Here is a 24,827-nt window from a genome sequence, read left to right on the forward strand (position 1 = left end):
TCACAACATGGTATGACTGAAATTTTGTATGTGCAGCAAATCTTCCCTTTGTGAGGTTTGGGGACGCACTTAAAGGGGTACCAGCAACTGAAAAAAATCACACTTCTGTCTGAAGCCTTAACAGCAGGTACAAAGATGGCTGTAGCTGAATAAAATTTGACAGCATTTTGTGTACAGTTAGCTTACTGCTGTTTAAGTTGATTTGTTCCCACAGCATTTGGGTGGAGGTAAAGGATTCAAAAATAGGAAAATGTAACTGTAAAATCACAAACATGGGCAGGTGTAACACCTACACCTCCTTCTAATTTATCTTTAGAAACTGACTAATTCCAGTTGACTATGTTCCTTCAAAATTGCAGCATTTTATGAAGTCCAGGAGTAACATATAATGAGTGGTTCTAAATCTACTCTCAACATGCTGATCTGATTGTAAATCATATACTCATTGCATCTGGCTTATATCTTTGTATTCCTCCAAAAGAATGTGTACAGTTAATCCATATAAGCACAATATTTATTTGTTTGATTTGAGGGTGCATATGGTCACTTACTGTCTTACTTACCAAGAGGAAAAGTGTCTCTTTCCATTTTAAAGTAGGTGCTGGGGAGAGGGGAAGGTCAGGGCATGGGGAGTAGAGTAGACTTTTTGCCTTAATGAAATGTATAATTTTTCTGTAGCGAAAGCAGATGCTCTTCTGATGCATAAACCAGTATTCTTTCCCACTCAAACTTTGATACTTTCACTTGTATGTTCTGAAAACCCCTTTGAATCTGAATTAAGTTTGATCTTCTTTCCGTATACGTACCACACCTGTGAAAAAGAGAACATGTAAATTATTTGTTAAATTTTAAAGTAATAAATTAAAATACCGAAAGGGACATGGAGCGTGTGTGATTTGAAAGTAGTGTATGCACTGTACTGTTGACTGCACTCTAGGATCTATGTTAGCTGGCAGTTCTCCATAATGTTAATATTTTTTTAAATGCAAATTTGGACAATCTTTATTGTAAGCATTATGCAATCTGAGCTACCAGGACCTGGGAACACAGCAGCTACCTATGGGGCCGTGAGCATTCTTATGAAAGGCTCTAAGGAAATCCTATCCAGCCTTTGTCCAAAGGACCATGAGTTTTATGTGGTCTTCAGGGAAGATGGTCTGAATTAAGGAAGGATGGGGAAAGAAGCAGTTCTTCTTTTTCCTTTGGCTTGGGTTTTGTGCTTGTAAAATGCTCCTATGGGTATAAGTAAATGGTGAATTCTGACACGGTAGTATTTTGCACCCAGTTTTCACATGTGTACACACCAAGGTGCAAAGCAGGGGAGAAAGTCCTCGTAGGACTTATCCTATTCACTGTACTAAAAACCTCTGTCTTAGGGGAGGAACACAGCTCCCATTAGGGCACTCTGTTGTTAACACTTCTGTGGGTTTGTTCAATAATTGTACTCTGTCTGATCCTGATCCATACTGGTTCTGTTCCTGCTTAATCTGTGCCCCTCTCACACCTGTCCACTCACATAGGCTTCTTCAGGTGAAAGGGTTACTAAACTTTCAATGTCCCCGAATGCAGCTGGTCATAGTCCCCACCAATACGAACATCAGGAAGCAAAGAACCTAATTTCAGTTATCTAGCAGGAGTAGTTTGCTGTTGTCACTGATTCACTGAAAACATGCCAACACTAATGTGTAGTCTCTCAAGACCTGGTCAATGAGGGAGCTTTTCCACGTATAACTTTTTATCATAACATTGACCCAGTTTGGTACTGTAGAACTCCTGCTTTTTAGTACAGCTTACTAACTGAGCTGCTATTTGGAGTTACCCTCATTTCCAATGAAAGACTTGGGAATAAATTCATCCATATCTGGTTTTAAAAGATTAATGATCTCTTAGATGCACATTTCTATTAGTGATAGTTGTCATGGCATGATTATACAGCCAGGCCATGTTACAAGGCATAGGTAACCCACTCTTCATGCTGAATCTGCTTACTGCATTGATTAGCCCTGTAGCAACGTCCCTTCCAAGCAGATAAAATTGTGTATGGAACTAAATTCCCTTTTTAAGAGCTGTGTTCCTGCAGCCAATGAACTACTTACTTCATGAGGGGCTAACTGTTATTAATGGTCATGCAACACGCAAAAAACATGCATATATGTCTAATCACTACTGTGTTTGAATCCGGTACTGAAGTAGGAGGAAGTAACAATAACAGGTGGTAATAGCAATCGGATGAGGACTTTCAGCTACTACAGACTGGCTTGGATTTGAGCCAGCTACGTAAAGGTGTACTTATATACTCCTGTTTATCCTCAGGTTACAAAGTGCAAATGCTATTCCAAGTACCAGTCACACTTGGTGGGGAGCATCTGGGACTAGGGAAACAACACAATCACATTTTTCACTCTCTAAACATATTACTTCTTGATGTGCTTCCTACTTGCTATGCTGCCATGCCTATATGTGGATTGTCAGTGTTAAATAAGCAGTGGTTAGCTACTTGCCCTCCTAAATGGTGTGTACCAAGCTGTTAATGTCAAATCGGATTTACTTGAAAAATATTCTTGCCCAAATGGCCACAGGAGGGCAGCATTACCTTTGAAAAGAAACTGCTATTTAATTGCCTCAATAAAGAACAGAAATGAATATTTGCATCTATGTGCTTCAAAGTCCCCCTTCACACACCCCCAAGGAAGATTTAAGAAACATGTGTCAGCCTGTTCTTTCATTCCAAGTCTATTTTGTGAGCATAATCTCTGCTGTGAAATGCAGTTCAGAGTTCTGCAATGACCAGCTTGCTCGATTCTGTCATTTGAATGAGTTTGAGTTTCATTGTGTGGATTCCATCAATTTTGCCTCTTCTGTAACTTCATTTATTGTATTTTGAGGGGGGAGTGGAGAGATTTTATTTTAAAAGGAACAGGGTATTTTTAAACAAAATGCTAAGTCACTGGAGGATGATTAAACATGAGTTGTTTTTTTTTTTTTAAATAACAAACATAAGAGATATACAACATCAGATAAAATTGCTTGCAGAAAATCATAGAGATGGAAGAGACTTCTTCCAGTCTTCTCTTCAGTCCTTTAAAGTTCTTAAACACAACAGTTTGCCTTGCTTTTGCAATTTTTGCAGTAATTGCTCACTACTAATGTAATTTTACTCTTGGCAAGTTCTGGTTTGGTGAAAAATTGAGCAAATACTTGAGTTAAAATTATCACCTAAATGCAGTAATTATAAGACACTTTTAGGCTCACAGCATCTTCTGATCAGTATTACATTAGAGTAATTGTGCAATTAGTAGTAAACTTCTGCCCACCTGTCAGCTTTTGCTTAAACAGATTTAAAGATAGGACCATGATTATGGAGTGTTTGCTATTTAGTAGCAAGGTGCTATGTTTTTTTACATATTAGAAAAAGGAATGTTAGCAAGATAAGTCTGTCAAAAGCTTTTTGCTAATGCCTGTATTTGAAATCCATGTTTTTGTGGTTTTTGGAGAGGACAGGGACGGGAAGGGGTAGAGGGAAAAATCCTTGTCTCTAAGCTGAGAAAACTATATTGAGGGTATCTTGATCACAGAGGAATAGATAAATTAGGGCACTAAATCTAACAAAGAATATGTTGGGGGGATTTGATGCCCCCAGGAATTAGGAATAGAATACAGAACCTATTTTCCTAAGAACATAAGAATGGCCATACTGGATCATACCAATGGTCCATCTAGTCCAGTATCCTGTCTTCTGACAGTGGCTGGTGCCAGATGCTTCAGAGGGAATGAACAGAACAGGGAAACTTATCGCGTAACCCCATCCCGTCATCCAGTCTCTGCTTCTGGCAGCCAGAGGTTTAGGGACACCCAAAGCCTGGGGCTGTGTCCCTGACCATCTTGGCTAAGAGCCATTGGGAGACCTATCTTCCATAAACTTACTTAATTATTTTTTCAACTCCGGTTTATACGTTTGGCCTCACAACATCACTGGCAATGAGTTCCACAGGCTAATTGTGCATTATGTGAAGAAGTACTTCCTTTTGTTGTTTTAAATCTGTTGCCAATTAACTTCATTGGGTGACCTCTGATTTTTGTGTTATGTGAAGGGGTAAATAACACTTTTTCTTTAGACCATTCATGGTTTTATAACTATCATATCCACCCTTAGTTGTCTCTTTTCTAAATTGAACAATCACCGTCTTTTTAATCTCCTTCTATGGCTGCTGTTCCATACCTCTAATCATTTTTGTTGTCCTTTTCTGTACTTTATCCCATTCTAATATCTTTTCTGATATGAGGTGGCCAGAACTGCACATAGTATTCAAGGTGTGGGTTTACCATGGATTTATATAGCAGCATTATGCTATTTTCTGTTTTATCTATTCCTTTACTAATGGTTCCTAACATTCTGTTAGCTTTTTTGACTGCCGCTGCAGACTGAGCAGATGTTTTCAGAGAAGTATCCACAATGAATCCAAGATCTCTTTCTTGAGTGGTAACAGCTAATTTAGACTCCATCATTTTGTATGTACAGTTGGGAATATGTTTTCCAGTGTGAATTACTTTGGTTTTATCAACATTGAATTTCATCTGCCATTTTGCTGCCCAATCACCCAGTTTTGTGAGATCCCTTTGGAACACTTTGCAGTCAACTTTGGACTTAACTGTTTTGCGTAGTTTTGTACCATCTGCAAATTTTGCCACCTCACTGCTTAGCCCTTTTTCCAAACCATTTGAGTATGTTGAACAGCACTGGTCCCAGTTCAGATCCTTGGGGGACCCTGCTATTTACCTCTCTCAATATTTTTTTAATCAGTAAACTAGTTTGCTAGAAAAGTCACAGAAAGTGACTACAGTCAAAGCAAATTCTTTTAAAGTCTGGCCTAATACTTGGAAATGTATTTACAATATTTGCCCAACTCTAGATCTAGTTTTAAGGAAGTTGGTGGTTATTCAGCATGGTTGGAATTTTCAGAGCAGCGTGGAAGATCTATCACTCTACACTCATTCATTTTAGAGGGAGTTGTGTGGTTAAAATCCTGCAGAAAGCTTTGAAAATCTCACCCCACATAGTATGTTTTCCCAAAACAAATCTGAATAATTCTTCTAAGATATTCCCCAAACTGAAAATTGCCTGAAATATTTTCTAACCCCTTTACCGTTGGCCTGCTACCAAGCATGTGATGTTTCAGGTCCAAAGGAAAATTTCTGAGAAATTCACAAGTGAGTGAAAACAAAATGAAAGTGAAAATTTAACCTTGAAAATTCTGAACAGTTTGCACCTACTGTTGTTACAAGTGACACCTGGTATCACCAGAATGGAAAGATCCCAGAACAGCATCATTCTCTCATTTTCAGTTTTCTGCTTTTTGAACTTGTTAGCAGTTTGGGTATTGGCAGCTTCACTAGTTTCTATCTGTAGTGAGTTAGCTTGTCATTTTTGCCCCATACTACCAGTTGTTTGTGTGGGTCTCTCCCACTGCTGCAGTACAGGGGGAAAAGCATTTTAAAAAATAGGAAAATGTGACTGTCAAACCCACAAAGGTTGGGAGAGGCATAAGGGCATTGATAGACCTGAAACTACTTCAAGCTAGAGCTGGCCAAAAACCAGAACATATTTTCAGCACTCCCTCTCCACCCCCAATTGCCCTTTTGCTCAAAGGTGTAGCCTATAGGATTAACTTGCTTGCTTGCATGCATATATATATATATATATATATATATTAGTTTAAGTATTTGGTTTATTGTAATAGGTTTATAGATTTATATTAAAGTAAGTTTGGCCGTAATGCAAGGGACCTACAGGCCATACCCTGTATGTTAAGCTAAGGCAAAGTTAGCATATCTATATTAAGACCTTTCATCTGGATAGCATCCACGCATATGTCTAAGACCTTTTACCTAGGCAGATAGATAATGGAAAAATGGTATAGGGGGTTTCCAAGGCGTGGGTACGCCTTAACAGGTACACCACAAGGAAAGAACTGAAATGACTAAAGAACATAAATAACATAGGTGCGTATGTACATGTAATCAATACGCACAAACATACTAGCCTATGGAGTAAGCATACCCTCACATTTTTGTGGGTGAGGAATGAAATTTGGGCATAGAAGGAAGGACTTCCGGCACTTGAGCCCTATAAAAGAGGTGACCCACCTCGCTAGAGTATTCTATTCTATTCTATTCTATTCTATCTACGACGACTACTAACTATTAGTAGGCTGTACTCGTTTCTTTTCAAACTTTAAGTTCCAAGGGGACTAGGCTAAGCTTGGTTTCCCTAAGCTTCTGTTCATAGAATTAACTTAACTAACAAACTTAAAATTAAAACCTAATAAACAAAACTAAGTTAGCTTCGATAGCTCTAGCTTCTACTAAACTTTGCACCTCTCACTCAAGAATTGAAGAACCTGAACCGCCAGAGGCGAGGCTGGTCCTGTGTCTCTTACCACCAGGTTATCAAGGAAGAGTGTAAGTATATTAACCAAAGCTTTATAGCATATAATACCATAATACTGTATGTATCTTTTGAATAGAAGTAATACAATTGTAACCTTGGATCTTTGATTATTTTACCATTTAATTACTACTACATTTATTTTAATAAGTCTTTAAGGCTATATCTGTCTCAGTGTAAGCTTCCTGTCATACCCCCGAGGGTCCTTTGTAAATTCTGTGGAGCCTGATTCAGGACAAGAACTTTTACCTTCTGATCAAACAAATTGGCGAGCCTAAAACCCATACTATCCAAATTAATATTAACACCCTAAATCAGGCAACAAAGATAGAGCGGTCAAAAATTAACCCCTTTTAGAGTCTGACTCTACTTTAAGTTGACTGTAACCCTTTAAGGTGGATTTCAATTAGTAGAAAGAAAGTGATGAGAGTGAGCAAAGGAAAATTTAGGTCACAATGAGGTCAATTGGACCAGAACCAAGGAACACAGTTCTCACTGATGGAGTTATTCATACTTGGACCAGACACAACCCTTAGGAATGTACTGCATAGGGCAGCTTTGCATTGACAAGGGCTGGATGCTCCAATTGCACTTTTCTGTCTCAGTTCTAATGGGAGATAACACGAAGGGTGTGGAGCGTGCATGTGTGTTCCACCTTTTAAACAAACTCTTCTACTAGCAGCTTGTGGGTCAGCCAAGTGCCCTAGCAGTTGTGCTTTGCATTGTCATGTGGGAGAACCCAGGTCCTCAACCTTGGGACCTAAGGTTCTGCTGTCCTAAGGCGTAATGTATGCTGCTCTGACAACATAATGGGATCTAAAATAGCAGAGTTTCCTCCTGGAATACTCTCTTGCGGGCTGTGGACTGTTTCAGTGTAAATTAGAGCAGTACAGAGGCTGCTCTAATTTACATTGGGCTCTGACTACACCCCAGAACATAGGAGGTGCAAAGGTGGCTTAAAGCTGAGAATCTGGCCCTGGAGCTAAAGGTAGCACAGTCCTCTGCTATAGAGAACACTGTTTGCATTTTGGATCTAAGTAGTCTCTTGCTCTCCAAAGCAGCAGAAGATGGGTAAGTCAATCCCTGAAGCCAGATCTAAGTGCAGTGCTGGATCCTGTTCCCTCACTCTGGGGTGCAGGACTTGGGAGTGTTCTGCAGGTCCACCAGGTGAATCCCAGTGGGGCTTTTCCCCTGACAGACTTGCTGGCCTGGTAAGAATTCTGGCCCTTGTGCCTGGAGGCATCTTGTGATAAGATGGGAAGGCATCAGGCATGGTTTGGGCAGCAGGTAGCACTGGCCAGGAGGAAAGCTACACCTAGATTTTCCCCACAGCCACATTCCACCCCTTCCAGCAGCTGGGGCTGGGATTTAGGACCAACATATCCACCTGGCACAATATGGGCTAACCCAGACCCCTGAGGGCTATGAGCTGCCCGGCTGAAGCGCTCTGAGCTTTTTGTACTAGGAAGTGGATCGCCTCCATGAGAGCCAGGGGGCAGCAAGGCCCAGTCCTGCTCCGAGGCTGTCCCTTCAGCGCGCTGCATGGCAGCAGCAGTCCCCTTTTACAGACGGGGAAGCTGAGGCTGAAGGCGGTTGCGCCACTTGCCCAAAGTCCCCGAGCGAGTCAGTGGCAACACTGGGCCGTTGCGTGCCCAGCTCCACAGCCCGCCAGCCCTGCGCCTGGCCGGCCCCAGCAGCCGGGGCAGGAAAGGGTTAAGCCTCCCTCCTCCCCCCGGTGTACGGCTTTCCCCAGGTAGGCGTGTGGCAGCCTGGAAAGGTGATGTCATGGCGGGGCGGGGGGGACCCCAGCCCGTCCGAGGCTGCTCCAGCGGCTGGCAGCTGAGCGGGGGAAGCCCCTGCCTGGGAGCGGCGCGGGGCGCAGATGCAGCCAGTCGCCGGAGGCCAATGGCCGGGGCGGGGGGTGTGAGAAGGGGCCGCGTGGCCGAGCATCCCCCAGTGGCTACCTGCCAGCTCCAGCCTCCGCTCCGGGCAGCAGCGCGGGGGGCTGGTGGTAAGTGTCCAGGGCCGGCTCTGCCGGGAGTCCCGGGCAGGGGGCGGGAGAAACCCGGCTGCGGCAGCCGATATCCGTTGCTCTTGCAAAGGCGCAAGGTTGGCTCCTCCGGGGACTCTGAGCCGAAGGGGAGAGGCCCCAGGGGCAGGGGCTTGCCCTCCTCTCTGAATCCAGCTAGGGTGACCAGACAGCAGGTGTGAAAGATCGGGACAGGGAGTGGGGGGTAATAGGCGCCTATATAAGACAAAGCCCCAAATATCAGGATTGTCCCTATAAAATTGGGACATCTGGTCACCCTAGAATCCAGCTGCCTGCGGCTGGGAAGCTCCACCCGCTGCACGTTGTATTTCGGGGAGCCCCTGGGGCGCTTTGGTTGTTAGCATCTGCTTGGAGAACTTATCGGTGTGGGGGGGGGGAGAGAGGGTAGATGAACAAGAAAAGGCTGGAAGTCTCTAGCTCATCCCTTGAGATAATGCCCCCTCTTGGCTGCCGAGGAAGGGGGTTGAAGGGTTCACGTTTTCCTGGAGGGTGCAGTGGGGTTCTCCTCGCCAAACACAGTGAGGGCAATTCAGAGCCAGCTCAGACCTGGGGGAATGCAGGCTTCTTGTCTGAGCCCCTTATAGGGGACGGGGCCTGGGCATGAAATTGTGAACTCTCCAGACCTGGCAGGCAGACCCGGGTTTCTAGTTCAGCAGCGTCTCTCTTACCTACGTTTCTGTGTTCCAGGTGCCCCAGAGCAGTTTCCACTGCCAAACTGGGTGGCAGCCCAGTTACCGGACAGGCAAGGGTGAGACTCATTTTGCCCTCAGCAGGCTGCATGCAGCCATGAATGTCAGAGGGAATGTTGCAACCTGGGTACTGGGGTTATCCCCTGGGCTCTTTTTGGGAAGTGCAGTGGGAGCGTTGTTTAAAAGGAAACTTTTCTTCTTCAAAGGATGAAATTCCTGGATGCAGCTCTGGCGTTAATCACTAGCCTCTTTCCAGTTAATGCCTGATTTCAGATTCCCCTTTTTCTCAGAAGTCCTTCTCTTCAGGCTGGGTCTCTCGCCAAGGGACTGGTATGTCCCTGGCAGGGGAGCCAAAAATTGATAATGAAAAAACACCTGCCCAGAAGACTCAAAATCCCCATCTGGGGGAATTCTGGGAAGAAGGAGGTTGTGATAAGTCTGCAGATAAAGCTGAATTAAAACTGCAGAATCTCATCCACCTCTGCCTTTCTTCATAGGTGACTGAGGAAATGGCAGCAACAGCAGGAGGTTGAAGTCAAGCCTGGGACTGCTAAATCCTTATGCTGTCTGTATTCTCCTTGGGACAAAGGCTCTGCTCCCTCCTGCCGGGTGTGATGCTGTGTCCCTGGTCTCCCTCAGCTGGGGTGCTCACTTTAGGAAGCATTATCCTGCTGGAGGATGGCTACGGGTGGAGTTGTTCCACTGGACCGATAAGGTGAGTAGGAACTGGTAAGCTGGGTTCAGCAGAATACGGGCCACATGCAGTCCTGTCATCAGGCAGCATGTGTCTGAGCAAAGCATGGAGCAGTCTGAGATTTAGGGTGACCAGACAGGAAATGTGAAAAATCAGGACAGGGAGTAGGGGGTAATCGGAGCCTATATAAGAAAAAGACCCAAAAATCGGGACTGTCCCTATAAAATCGGGACATCTGGTCACCCTACTGAGAGTTGAAGCACAGGAGGAGAAATGATGTGGTGGGGAGCTAGTAAGTGCATGATTTCACTCCACAGAGGTAAAACAGACAATGCCCCCTAGCAATTCTCTCTGACTAGTCCAGCAGCAGCACTGACAGGGTCTAGAGAGAGCTGTGTTCAACCTTACTTCGCTGGAGTGTGTGTGAACATGACATGGGGCATTCGAGGGTTAGAAATAAAGGGAAAACTGACAAAATCCTGGAGAGAATAAAAATCTTTTAAAAAATGCATATACCCATATGGAAAGTATAGTTTCATTATTACAAACTCAGCCAATTTCCCTGAGCTTTGAGACAGCGTGTGTAGTAGTAGATAGATAGATAAATATAACTTGATAGTTCTTGAGTCATGCAGCAAAATAAATAGTAGGAGGTTGTTAAATCGTTGGTACTTCTGGCACTGCTACACACCCATGGAATTCCCAGGCCTTCTGTTTTGGCTCAATCTGATGTTTGTGTGGGATTGTATTTTGGAGTGGTGGAAGGGAGCTCTATGTGGATAAAAGCCCTGGAGATTGAAATCCTCTGTCTGCAAGAGAGATGCAAGATGGGCAATAGCTGTGCAAGTTTCCTCCACGTGGTGCTTCATACTTGACACAGGACCCCGCTGGAGATGGAGTTTGGTCTCTGTGACTCATTGAAACCCCTAGGTATCTCTGCTAATACTGCAAGCTAGGGAGGCAATTAGTACCTATTTTAGGTTAACTTGCCTCTTGCATGTGTGTGTTACAGACCTGAGATACCATATTCTGGGTTGTGTGTGTGTGTTTGTCTGTGTGTCTGATGGAATGAAAGAAAACTTTCGACAGCATCCAGGTGGAACATGCCTCAACCGGACCACTCCAACACCCTTTTACTCCCCGAGCTTCCTCACCTTGCTAGTGCACAGAACATGCTTTGAAATGCTGGCTTCCTCTAAGAGGTGGGAGGAATTCTGTATTGTAAGTAAGACATGTACAATGTTAAACCCAAGTAGAGGGGAACTTGTGCATTGTGACCATAAAGAAATGACCTTTATCTCATCTATAGGAGACAATCTCAAATTGATAGGAAATAATGTAGAGAGACGCTATACAATCCTATTTATTACTACTCATTTTTTGTTTCAATACATACAGGCGCACCTTTCTTAAAGCACTAGAGCTCCCCACCTCGGAAAGTGAGGCCACCTGTGCTTTACATAGTAAATCTAAAACTGCAACAGAACCAAAAACCACCATTCACAGAATTCTTAAATTAAAAAAAGAAGCAATAAACTTGAATTTGATTGGTTGGTGACTTGTGTACTTTGCAGTGGAGGGAATGGTGAAATAGGTTGTTGCTGCTTTGTTTCTCTATTTAAGAATTCTTATGAGCTGTGTTTTTGTTTTCATATTTTAAATACTCTGAAGCACCTACTGCTTGATTTTCAAGAGGCAAAGTGTATTTGCAAGCACATGTCCTTACTTTGTAACTAATTTTCTATTCTAGAAAGAGAGCAAGGGTTACTCCTGTGAGTAAAGTTACTTATGTGCAAAAGTGTTTCTGGAATTGGGGCTTATGTCAGCAGACTTGCAGCTGGATCTGTGCAGGTGAACACTTATGCCTGTGTGGAGTTCTACTGAAGTCAATGGGGCTCTGCACAGACCCCAGGGACAGCCCCTCAGCACTTACTTATAGGATTGGGGCCTAATTGCCCAAGCAAGGGACTCTGCAAGGTTTGAAAGTAATAAGGATGTGAGAACTTCCATAAAAGTGACTCTTACCAACTATTTTAGGTTTTGTGGGTTTGGCTGTTTTGATACTGATGATGTATTTTTCATGCTTTTTTAAAAAATATAAGTGAAAAGAGACTTGTTCTGGATTTAAACCTTCCCCCGCAGTGTTTACAGTACAAGCACCAGGAGCACTGAGAAAACCAGAAGGTAAAGCGAACTGAACAGCCAGGCGACAGGAAGGAAGGTCCAGTGATTAGGTGCTAGTCTTGGACTTGGGTTCAAGTTCCTGTTCCTTTCCAGAGTTCCTGAGTGGCCTTAACCTGTCTGTGCCTTAGTTCCCCAGTTGTAAAATGAGGATAATGGGATTGCCCTACCTCACAGGGTGTTTAATAAATATATTATATGTTGTGAGGTGCTCTGCTAGTACAATAAGGGGAGCATATAATACCTACCTCTATAGCACTTTCCATCTGTAGGGCTCACGGCCCTTTGCAAAGGACATCAGTACCGTTGTCCCTATTTTACAGATGGGGGAAACTGAGGCACAGAGCAGTGAAGTGACTTGCTTATGGTCACTCAGCAGCTCAGTGGTGGAGCCAGGAATAGAACTCTGAGTCTCTCAGTTGAGTGGACCGCACTCCACAGTACCTAGATAATGTAGTGTCCCTGTCCAAGCTGAGTGAAATGGAAATAAGGAGCAAGCAGCACAGTAAAGCAAACAGATCTAAAGAAGCATTGCCAGGTGTTTTTCAGTAACACAGAGAAGAATGATTGCTAAATATCTGTTTTTCATCTTGCTAGTGCCCCTTTAATCAAGTGGTAATCTCCATTCATGGGCCATGGATCCGAAGAATGCTAAGCACAGGATGAAGCTGCCTTTTACCCCAGGCCAGAATGATAAGGTCCCAAGTTTTGACCCTGTAGTTCGAGATGAAGAAGGTCTCTCTGGCATTTTCTGCACGAGGTGCAATGCGTCTAATCCCGAAGAAGAGCTCAACTATGCATTAATAGCAGATGAGTGTCCACCCTCCTCAGAAGAACTTTTCCTTGAACGGACAATAAAAATCAAACCCATGAGAGTCTTGAAGCATCGTCCGAGCGCTATCATCTTCACTGAGGATTGCGTCTGGTGCAGAGGGAGCATTGTTATTGGGAATGGACTTCCCAGCAATGCTAACATATTCATCTTTAATGGCCCTGCTCAACTGAAATGCAGACCTGGAGGTGAATGGGAGAGAAGAGATGATCCAGCCTCCCAGGTTGAACACCACAGACCAGAACTGAAGAGAGACCAATGCATTCTGCCCTGTGAGAGCAATGGAGCCGGAAAGTGCACATATTCTCGTAACCACCCAGACCCCAATGAAGTGGAGACATGGCCCTGCTGTGTGGTGAGTTCATCTTGACTTCTTGCCATCTTTGGGGCATATTCTCAAACAGGGCCAAGACATTCAAAAGTGACTGGTGATTTAGGGTGCCTCCATCATGGGTGCCCACCTTGAGATGCCTGAAAGGGCGCCTGGTTTTCAGAGAGCAAGTGTTCAACACTTTCTGAAACTCAGGCCCCCCCAACATGTCTCAGGAGGGGCACCCAGAATCACTAGCCACTTTTGAATATCTTTGTCTATTCTGGGTTTCTTAGTTTCAGGCCTATGAAGCTGCACAGCTCAACCTCTGCATATGGAGTTGAGACTTTATACCAGGGATCAGCAAACTTTGGCACGCGGCCCACCAGGGTAAGCACCCTGGTGGGCCGGGCTGGTTTGTTTACCTGCCGTGTCCGCAGGTTCGGCCAACCGCGGCTCCCACTGGCTGTGGTTAGCCACTCCAGGCCAACGGGGGCTGCGGGAAGCGGCGGCCAGTAAATCCCTCAGCTCGCGCTGCTTCCCGCAGCCCCCATTGGCCTGGAGCAGCAAACCGCAGCCAGTGGGAGCCGCGATTGGCCGCGGACGCGGCAGGTAAACAAACCGGCCCGGCCTACCAGGGTGCTTACCCTGGCGGGCCGCGTGCCAAAGGTTGCCGATCCCTGCTTGATACCCTTGACTATTCTTGTATTGCTATACAGAGGCCCTACAGCATGCAGGGAATTAACTCCCTGCTTAGACCTCACAGAGGTGGAATAATGAGGCAGATCTGGGGACTGAAGGCCCAGTCAGGCTCTTGGAGGGTTTGCAGGAAACACTATTAAAAAAAACTCCTAAATAATGGGAAGGGAGCCCCGTGCCCAGCTGTTACATGGTTGGGCTATACCCCGGCCTGGTGTTTTCTGGGAATGTAAAACCACTTTTTTGTTTTATCATAACTAAAACCCTGTGGAATGGAACTTGATGCTGACTTTAGGTCTGTTCTTTCACTGCTGAGCCAGCTGCTCTACTACCATTCTCCCCTTTATTCTAACCCTGTGCTTACAGTTGTTCCACTTTGGGAGTTGCTGTGGGGAAGAGGCATGTTCTGCTGCAGCATGGGTATGTAATAGCATAATAAAACTCGGGTGCCGAGTCAGTCAATGGTAAGGGCCTTAGAATGACCATTGTTCCCTTTGCCTAAACTTTTCCCTGTTTATTACTCTACGTTAATGATCATTTGAGTTGAATGATCCGCTATATTCCTGTGCTCTAGAGAACTATCTGTCTCTACTACTTTCTGCCTTTCCCGTGCCCATCTCTGTGGAATCTGAGCACCTAGTGATCAGAGAGGCCCTATTTTTTTTTTCTATTTACAAAAGATGCGGTAGACTCTGTGTAAGCCAGAGTTGGATTGGCTGGGAAACCTGAAGAAAACGGATACCACAAACCAAACTGAGTTCTGTTTGACACCTGCCACCACTTACGCTATACAATAATTTGGATTGAGCTCAGGCAGAACAAGTGGTTACCAGGGGGCTGCAACGTGAGGCCTACTTAGGGTGACCAGATAGAAAGTGTGAAAAATGGAGAGAGGGTGAGGGTTAATAGGAGACTACATGAAACAAAGCCCCAAATAGTGCGACTGTCCCTATAAAATCAGGACATCTGGTCACCCTATGTCTGCAGGATATAGCAAGAGGCTAGAAGCTGGCAGATCTAGGTTCTAGTCCCAGTGTGTAAAGCTCCCTGGCTCTTGTTGCTTATTACTGTGGTAGTTTGTTTAGATGAGCTAACTGGAGGGGGTAATTTACTATGTCTGATATGGCTGGGAAAGGCTGATAAGAAGCCAGGAACTTCTTGATCTGATTCACCTGCAGGATAGCCAGTCCCTATTGCTCTGCCCCATGAAGCATGTCCTGTGGCAGGTGTTTGTGGGCTCTTTGAAGCCCTGTTATGCCTCTGAGCAGAGAGTCTGGAATGAGAAGGCTGGGTCTCCCGGGACAAGCATTTTCTTGTTGTTGTGATGTACATGTTTCACAGTCTCAGGAACAGGAGCCAACTTCTCCACATGTGGGGATTTCTCAGCACTCTTGAATGCTCTGCTGCTCTGTGCACTTGCACAACTGCTGAGCTTTCATCTATGTGGTGCAAAGGGTTGGTGTCAGCTGATGGTCAAAGGAATCCGTAGGCTGAAGAAATGTGTTGGCTGTGGATTAAGCACCATCTCCAAGGAACAGCATTAGACTCGCATGTGAGCCTCCAACTTGTAGTGGTTGGATTCACCATTTTTTCACATGCAGGTCACCATTGTTTGTGGCCTTAATGGCATGTGAGGCCCTTTGCAGACACTCTGACGATAAGGGCTCTGCCTCAAAGGGCTTACAGTTTGACAGTGTGTAAATAGGGGGGAGGAGCAGAACAGGGGGAGGAAACAGCAGAGAGTGTGGTAAGGGTGAGTGGGAAGAAAATGTGAAAGAGGCAGTTAACCATGCAGCATGGGTGGAGTGAAAGCAAAAAAAGTCCCGTTAATCTATTACATATCCTTCATCACTGTGCACATTGCTTCCAGCTGGTCTCTAGTTAAACGTTTCCCTCTCTGCATTTACCTAGAGCAAATGGCTTCAACCGATATTTTCAGCTCCCTTAAACAGCCCCATGTTGCCGCCTTTTATGATTTATATTGTAGTTGTGCCCCATTGTGCTAGGTGCTGTACAAACATATAATAAGTGTCAGTCCCTGCCCTAGAGAGCTTATGACTCTACTGCCTGCTGCCACCAGGGATGAGAGCAGGGGAGGGCAGCAGCAGGTAGGAAAGTGGAGGGCATTCAGACCCTCACTGTCTTACTGCTTTTTGTCTCCCTCCTTCATGTGAACTGGAAAGCACTTTATTTGCTCAGTCCTGAGTCTGAAATTCTGTTTCTCCTGTGGTAACTCATGGTACCACTCCCACCTAAGGCTGAGCAGGGGACTGTGTTGATGCCATCAACTTCTGCAAGAGGCATGCAGAAACTGAAGTTCAGATCTCAGCAGGAACTGCTGAATTTCCCTTATATTGTAGTTACTGGTTCCTTTCAAGCCTGGAACCTTCATATTGTGTTACTGTCTGGGGATCATAAACAGATGGTGCAGTCATTTATACAGCACGCTTATTTAAAACCTCCCTCTCCCCACAATTCAGACCCTCTTTAAGGAAACAAACAAAGGCAGCCAAGAAAGCTGGGATGTGGTTGCTGCATATTTTCTTTCTCAGGGCTTCTGAATTCTTTGCAGTAACGGAGACAGAAGCCCTAAACAATGCAGGCTTGCAATCAGCAAAGTAACCAATGTGGCCTGGCATCCCGCCCTCTCTGTGGGAGATTCCTGGGGAAGAGGCACCCTGTCAGGAATAGGAACCAGGCGAGCAGAAGTTCTCTCATTCATGGCAGCTGGGCTTTCACTTACCAGCCTGGGGGCGCTTTTATTATTTAAAAGTGGGAAAGGATTTTTTTTTTTTTGTCAAGAGCTTTATAATTTGATTTTGAACATTTGGTTTTGGATGAAACTTTGCTGGTGAATTTGAAACCCAGAAACGAGGTGTTTTTTAATCTAATTTTCATTAGAATCATTTTGAGTGCTTGGAGGAAGGCAAGGCAAAGCAAATAAAGACCCCACATAACCCATCATTGTTCTGGGTTTGGAGCAACATTGCTGTTTCAGTCTCAAAAAAATCAGAGTAAAGGTTCCTCTCTCAAAAAATAAAATGTAATTTTGGGGGGTCCATTTACCTTTCCTCTAACTTTAGTTCTTGATTTACTTTAGACTAGGGAGGTTGCATGGACAAAGCCAGCTTAGCCCTTTTCCAGGGTATCTGGGAGTCATTGCATTTCTAAATACAGCCACCGAGTGGCAGCATGTTCCCATCAGATAGTGCCCAGTGGCCTTCCTGCCAGCATACCTCTAGTAACGGAATACTCCCGTGTCATGTGGAAAGGACCTGATTTTGGAGGGCGGGAGATGGCTAAAGAATTTTCTGTAAATCTACAGAAATCAGATTCTTTTCAGCTCCTGCAGATTTTTCTTCCATTTCCAGAGAGTGTGAGCAGCAATGCAAATGGCCCAAATTCAGCTCTGGTGTAACTACTGACATCAGTGGAGTTGTGTCCACTTACTCCAGAGCTGGATTCTGCCTGACGTGTTCCTGCAGGCTTCCGCTCACCTAGAAGCTTGCATCATTCTTATAAACATCTGTGGCAATGACTGGATTTCTCATGAATAGGCCAGGCTGCTGAGGGAAGCTATGAATGATGTGGGTTCATTTCAGATGCCTTTTGGGATGCCCCTGAAAACAAGAGGCTGCTAGCAATGATGGCAAGAAAAGCAGAGTGGTGAGCAGGCGCCATAAAAGCTTCATGTCTCTACTGCTAGGATGCTACACCTCGGTCCTGACCTGCAGGCCCCTGCTATGTCCTGGACCTGGCACTTCACGCAACTTTGCTGGTGCACCTCACTCGTGACCTGCAGTCCTCTGCTACCCCAGTCCTGTGTTGCTCTTGCTAAATTATTTATTAATTAATATTCCATCCTATATGACCAAAAGCTCCTCAAGTTTTCAAACATTGAGATAGGATAGTGATTATGTAGTTTATTGTTTGTGTGGGTATTCATGATGCACAGATTAAACTCCCAAAGTCCTGGGCTAGCCTGTAGTGAGCTCAGAAGATCTGACATGGATTCTCCAGATCCAGACTGCTCTCTGTTAGTTAATTTAAAATCCTGCTCAGGGACATGTCTGGGATCTTCCCAGGACATTAGAACTAGGTGTTAAAATGTACAAGTAGATTGATAATGTTTATTCCATGTCTTTTGCTCATGAAAGCTGGAAAGTCAAATGTCTCTCTGCTCCCTGTGTATTTTGTAGCGGATGAGAATGCTTTGGCCATCAGAGGCATGTGGCCAAGCGCTAGCAGGGACGAGCCATGTTGTAGTCAGCTAACAGGATTCTGTGTAGTATGAGGGTGTTTCCTGTGTTTATGGCCCTTTATGACACTTTAACCCTTCCTGCATCATTCTCCGCCAGCCCTGCCAGATGTCCACGTTTTGCTGGCGTGATTTGAGTTTCCCAGCAATCTCCTGTTTTTTCTGCTTGGTCAAAGCTCTGGAGAAGCAGCTGGCGCTGCAGAGCTATGCAGGAGAAGATCCAATAGCAAATTGGAATGGGCACAAAGGGAGTTTGTACCTTTATTAAGTGTGCTCCCTGGGGCTGAGCTTTTATTTAAAGCCTTGGCGTTTGGGACGGTCATTCTAGAGGTGCAGATTGCAGGACAGAGTTAAGCTATGCCCTAGGATTGGGTCTGTCATTGGGCTGTAAATAGCGCAGGACTTTCTCTATATGTTTGCCATGTGAGACATGCGGCTATTGCTAATAATAAAAGATTCTAATAATTCTTTGCCCTTCTATGGCGCTGCTCTGCTAAGGATTTCCTAGCACCTGGTAAATATTAACTAAGCCTCTCAACACACTCCTGTGCAAGTTATATTATCCCTGTTTTTAAGGCAAGCAGGTGAAAAAAAATTATCCTGTTTTGCTGCTTTCTGCTGCATAAACTGTGTGTGTTCTATATTTGTTTTTCAATTTTTTTTAAAGTGCTGGCTTATTAATTTTTAGCATGTTCAGTTTTGTCTTCCGGGTTTTGCTGAAGGTCTCGTTTGCATGGGGACAGGGAGTTGCCAGGTCTCTACTGATAGGTGTGGGCATTGAATCTTTAACAAAGAGAGCTTTTCTTCCAACTGTTTGTCAGGTGTTCTAGTTAAAGAGGTTTCAAGAAAACAAACACACCAAAGTGTGTTAAGCAGTCTCAACAGAAGTAAAATCCACTTGCCTTCTCTATCCATTAGGATTCACATCCTTGTTATCTGGTATTACAAACCTACCTAGTTTTTCAGTCATCCATAGAGTCCTTCAGAAAAAGATTGGTCAACAAAAACTGAACTTATAATGCTTAAAAAAAACAACAGTCAAACCAAAATCCAAGCTACTTTGAGATCTGTCCTCCGCCATGAAGGAACGTAAATGTCAAGTCACTTTCAAATGTGGACAAACAGGCACATGCAGAGGTCAAGTGACTTGATCAGGGTCACATAGTGAATCAGTGGTAGAGCTGGGAGTAGAACTCAAGAGTCCTGAATTCAGGTGTCCTCCTTTAATTACTTGGTAATGCTGCCTGCCTATTACCTGGCAGGGGAGATACCATGATCCTGAAGGTGATTTTCCCAGGGTCAGGCTCATCCATTGTACTGCGAGTTTGCTGACCCCTGCGATTTCCCCAAATGCGTGCAACTCGAAAAGTGGAATTGGACTGAGAGGAAGGAGGTACAGTTGCCCAACATAAACTCCTCTATGATTGTTTCAGTTTGGTTTTTTGGTCACTGCCTTGCCTGTCTTTCTGTCCAGACTTGGGTCTTCAACAAGTCATTTGGGGAAGACTAAAAGAGCTGTGAGGGACACATAAGAAGCTGTAACTCAGTTGAGCTGAGAATACAAAGTTGCTCTGACATGAAAAGAAACCAGGGCAGGTTGCTGGGTTAACAGTTATTAAGCACCCACAAAAGCCTTTATTTATTTATTTTTAGTTAGAAACTTTAAAAAAATGAAGTTCTCTTCTGTCCCATAGGAAAGCCCATTATCACAAGGTGTGTGACTGTCAGGGTTATGGAATGAGCTGATTGGATTCTGAACATTCTTACGAGCTATAAATACCAAAAACGCATTCATTTTGAGCAGGGCATTGCCCAGGTATTAGAGATGGGGCTGGGAGTCAGGAGACCTCAGCTCGAGTCTCAACTCTGCCACTGACAGGTTTAAATGATCATATTTCCAAGATCAAAAGTGGGGAAATTCTTGTGGCAAAACATTTTGGGGTCAGAAAATAGTCATTCAAAATACAAAGTACACTTTTTTCTAGAATGTGTGTGGGTTTCATTGCTGCCAGCTTCTGACTCGACGGTGACACATGCATATTTCTCAGAGTGGAGGATTTTTTTCCCAGTAACTTAGTATTTTCAGTGAGCTTATCATAAAATGCTGAACAAGTTGGCATTAGCGTTCACGCTGAGCAAAAGAACAGCTGTGGGAGTGTCTTTGCTCACTTGACACTGTCCATCACCCTTCATGCTTATTTCACTAGACTGTTTGTCCTTGCTAAACACAGAGCTAATTCTATATGGCATAGCAATGTGTCTGGAACAAACATTTGGTAGTTACTTTAAACAAAAAGTTTTGATTGATGAAATGAAAATCTGAGACTTTCAGCTATCCTGAAAGACATTCCTGGGACACCAGGACATCATTTGAAAATCCAGGCTTCTCCTAGACGTGGGACATATGATCACTTTACTTATGTGCAACGTTGGCCACTGCTAAATCTTCCAAATTTCCTCTTGATTTTGCATCTCTCTGTAAATCAGGCCTTGGATGTTTTAAATTGGGCACTCAAAAATAGGGCATCATAATTAGTGGGTGTTTGTGAAGACTGAGATTTTTAATTTCCCTTCCTCAGTTTCCCCATCTTTAAATGGAATAAAACATTCCCCTACCACATAGAGGTGAGGACTGTGAAGCTTCAGTTCTCTGATGTTTGCAGAGCACTTTGAGATCCTAGCTGAAAGGGGCAAGTTGCAATAGAAAAACAAGTTGTTAATACTGGTAGCTGTTTTGTATGGATCCTTTGGTATGTATGGCATGTACTGTTGGGGCTGTCTAAGCCATGTGAGCTAGGGACTTACCAAAACAAAGGAAGAATAAATAGAGACCTGTAAAAAAGATATGGTTCTTGCCCCTCTGTCAGAGAGCAATATGCCACTGAATACACACTGATGTGCCCACCCCTGCTCGCTGATGGTGTCTGTCTTCTATCTCCATCCCTTTCTCCTGCCTTGCAGCCCTGTGCTGATCTGATTGAAGGCGGAGATTGCTTGCAAGCGAGAGTGATCCCTGAGCCCCTGCTACACCTGCTGCTGTCCTGTAAGGATTGAGTCACTGTAACTTAAAGGCGGCTTGTGTAAAGGTTAGTGCAGGAAGGTTCGGGGACCTTGTCTCCATGCTGGGGGAGGCTGGGGTCTGATTACCCATAAATTAGATGAATATTTTTGCTGCCGTGCTCCACTGATAGGGAGCTGCTTTTGTGGCATGATGGGCAAGCGAAAGGTCTATCCGAGGTTCTCGTTGGCTCAGATGCCATTCTTGTGGGTTGTCTGCTGGTTGGACGTGCACCAAGTGCTGGCTGGACATGTCGTGTTGGACAAAGTATTAATTAAAATCAAAAGTAATCGCCTCCCCCCCTGCCCTGTGTGTACAAAGTGGTTATTGCAGTCAATTGAAATATTGGGGGGGGGGGAATTATTTGGGGGGGGGAGGGAAGTCTGGGGCATCAGCAAATGAGATTCTGAGGGTGGTGACTGTATGGGGGGGGGCGACAAAGCAATTGTTCTGTGCCTGACGCTAGCTCAGACGCTGAGAGGAGGGTGCAAAAGTTATTGCTAACTCTTCCAGTAACTGCCCTCAGATCTACAGCTTCTCTAATGACTGTCCAGATCACTGGTCAGCGGGAGCTTAGTTTAATGTCTCACCTGGCCTGAGCTGTTACACTTTCCACCCCTTCATATGACTGTCTTGTGGCTGCATGGAAGATGTTAGCATATATGATATAAATAAAGACTGGACCTTCCTTTGACCCTTGGGGGTGGCTGCTGGCCAAAAGCCAGGCCATTGATATGTACTGTATTCAGTCTATTTTCTACACCTCCCTGATGGTTCAGTGAAGCTGTTTTCACCCCTCACGTCACTGTCCCTGTATGTTATACAGTGGAAGCAGAAATTGGTGAGCCACATCTCTGCAGAAGGCCTGCAGTGAGAGCCATGTGGCGTCTATGCCACCCCTCAGAAAATCCAGGACAGTGGAATTAATACAGCACAATACATATGAAAATTGTGACCTTAGCGGAAGTTTTCTGTATTTACTTTCCTTATTTTTTTCTGCAAGGGCAGGGGAAGAAAAGGCGTTTCAAACTAAGGGGACTTTATTTTCAGAATCAAAAATCTGGATTTTTTTTTTGGTTACTTTGTTTTTTTCAGAGTTGCAAAATACTCCTAAAAGGAGAGCAAAATAAACTTTTAATTGCTGGACATTTTGATTACTCATTTAAATGCATAACAACTCTATTGATATCACGTTGTCTTACTACATGCCGCACAGTGAAAACTGTCGTCATTTAAGCCTGAATCTGTAGTCCTTACTAATGCAAAACTCCTGTTGTTGAACTCTATGGGTTTCCTGACTATTGGCTACGGGATAGTGTCTTTCAGAACTCAGTGAAATAGAGCAAGAATGAACCTATATAGTTGCATGAGTATTATTTATTTCATAGCCTCATAAATAGTAACTGTACTCTAAACTTGACAGATTTCTTTATAACTCCAATAGTCAGTTTCTTGATGGGTTTTAGCCAGCTGACCAGCACCCCAGGCCTCAATGAGGACTAGTCACTTGGCAAGTTTTGGCTTGAGAAAATTCAGGCTTTTTTTTCCTTTTAGTTATTTGTGCTAATTAAAGAAAATCTGTGTTTTTCACGAGAAAAGACTCTTATTTTTTTCTGCTTTAAAAAAGTATGTTTTGGGGTTGGGTATTTTTTTCAAAGCTTTGAATACTTCAGACAGGGGGAATAGACTTTGCTCAATCTTTCCAAACGAGTTCTCTTTTTGGTTGAGCTCTAGAGTGGAAAATTTCAGTGTAAAGGGAGAATGTTTTCGGCATTTGAAACTGGAGATATCATGGGAATTGCCAATGCTATAAACAAATAGTGAGAGAGAGCATAGTGCTGTGCTCTTCGTTTAGCTCCATCTGTGTGAGCCTTAAAAAAATGGGGTTACTTGGTTATAATTGGGGGCAAAGTCCCCTGGACTTTTCCTATTCAGCTCTTCTGATTGTGAAGGATTCTCAATATTAAATCCTCTGTCCCAGAGGCTTGTATCTAAAGTGAACTAGCCTGAGACAGAAAAGTAATTCTCTTTACCACAGGAGCTGACATGTGGAGGTTAAGTAATTGTCTATTTATTTGTACCTTTCCCAGCAAGAGATGCTTTTCTTTGTAGAATTTGGTTTCCACTTGCAGAAATAGTGGTGCCCTGAGGCACACACGTGTCTCCAACAACCCCCTTGTGCTGAACAGCACATGAGAAAGCGTGTTGCAGAGAGCCGCCTGGCTTCGTAAACAGCACCTGACTCAAGCAAGTCAGAATCTGTATGGGAGAAACAGAAAGTTTTGGGTTATTGACAGCAATTACATAATGCTCTTGGCTCCTGATGCTACAGAGCAACCTGATGGCAGTAATACTTTGTTTTCTTATTTGAAATATAAAACAAACCCTGGGTGACCAGTGCTCAGGAGGGATTGGATTTAGTACCAGATGTGTGGAGAGGCGGTGCTGGGGAGCTGTTCTAATGCATGCTAATCTCTCTGCTATTCCAGAGCGCCTCTGCTAGTGCACCTCAGTCTGATCTTCAGCACCCACTGCTGTTCCAGTCATGGGCTCTGCCCCATTAGCCTGCAAGCACACCTTGCAGCTTGCCTTGGTCCTGACATCCAGCGCCCTCTGCTCTTCCAGAACATGAGCTTACATAGTGGTAGTTTTTGAAACAAGTCCCTTTTTGAACATCGTATTTCTTTCACCCTGCTGCCATTTCCAGCAGTCCAGCACAAAGGGCCGTTTTGTGGAACGGTGGCAGAATAAAGAACTGGATTATTTGCTGGATGAATTAAATGTGACCTATTGACAGAGCCAGAATATTTTCCCTTGTTTTGGTCATAGTATGAGTTCATTTGGCATGTTAAAAGACTGCCCATCATCCTTCAAAGCAGGAATGGAAACTACCCTACTGGAAATAACTCCCTTTGCCACTTAATAGCCTTTTTCACTGTCCTCCTGTGTCAAATTCAGCTGTTTTGGCTTAGGCCCTCGTATAAGCAATTGTTGTTGTATTGAGCAAGCCAGGGCTGTTTCTTTATCGATTATCATCTTATGGTGTCTGTTTCAGTGTCTCCTCTTTTCCCAAGGAATTACCTGGTAGTGATGGCCTAGTGTAGCCAGTCACTTCCTGAGGTACTGGGCTACCAACCCTCCTGAAAGGAAAGTACTAGAAGTGTCGTTTAGGCTGAGGGACAAATGATGTTGGTAGCAGCTCCTGCTAGCTCTGCAGCAGAAGCCTAGAGCCCCTTTCTAGAGTATGAGGTACAAATTACATGTTTATTAGCGAGAAATGGTTGTTGTTATAAGCAAAAGCTGCCAGTTAAGCTCAGTAGCCATTTGTAAAGTCTTGGTGTCAATGGTTTACTTGCATTGCTATAATCAGGCCGGCTCCAGGCACCAGCCCACCAAGCTTGTGCTTGGGGCGGCACCTGGAGGGGGGTGGCGCGGCGCTCCGGCCGCCGGGGAGAGCGAGGCCACAGCCGGGCTCGCCGCCCTGCTCCCTGCGCTCTGGCCGCCGGGGGGAGAGCCGAGCCCCAGCCGGGGCTCGCCGCCCTCTCGCCGCCCTGCCCCCGGCGCTCTGGCCGCCGGGGGGAGAGCCGAGCCCCCGCCGGGGCTCACCGCCC

General features: G+C 44.6%; 1 non-coding gene across 1 annotated transcript; it reads left to right on the forward strand.

Annotated features, from left to right (window-relative positions):
* Positions 1-19,406: 19,406 nt before the first annotated feature.
* Positions 19,407-19,578, forward strand: LOC112104795. The gene has a single exon (XR_002907946.1). It is a non-coding gene; the product is annotated as a U1 spliceosomal RNA (small nuclear RNA).
* Positions 19,579-24,827: the final 5,249 nt, after the last annotated feature.

Source organism: Terrapene carolina, unplaced genomic scaffold (genome assembly GCF_002925995.2).
Source record: "Terrapene carolina triunguis isolate 2854851 unplaced genomic scaffold, T_m_triunguis-2.0 Scaffold131, whole genome shotgun sequence".
NCBI classification, from domain to species: Eukaryota; Metazoa; Chordata; order Testudines; family Emydidae; genus Terrapene; species Terrapene triunguis.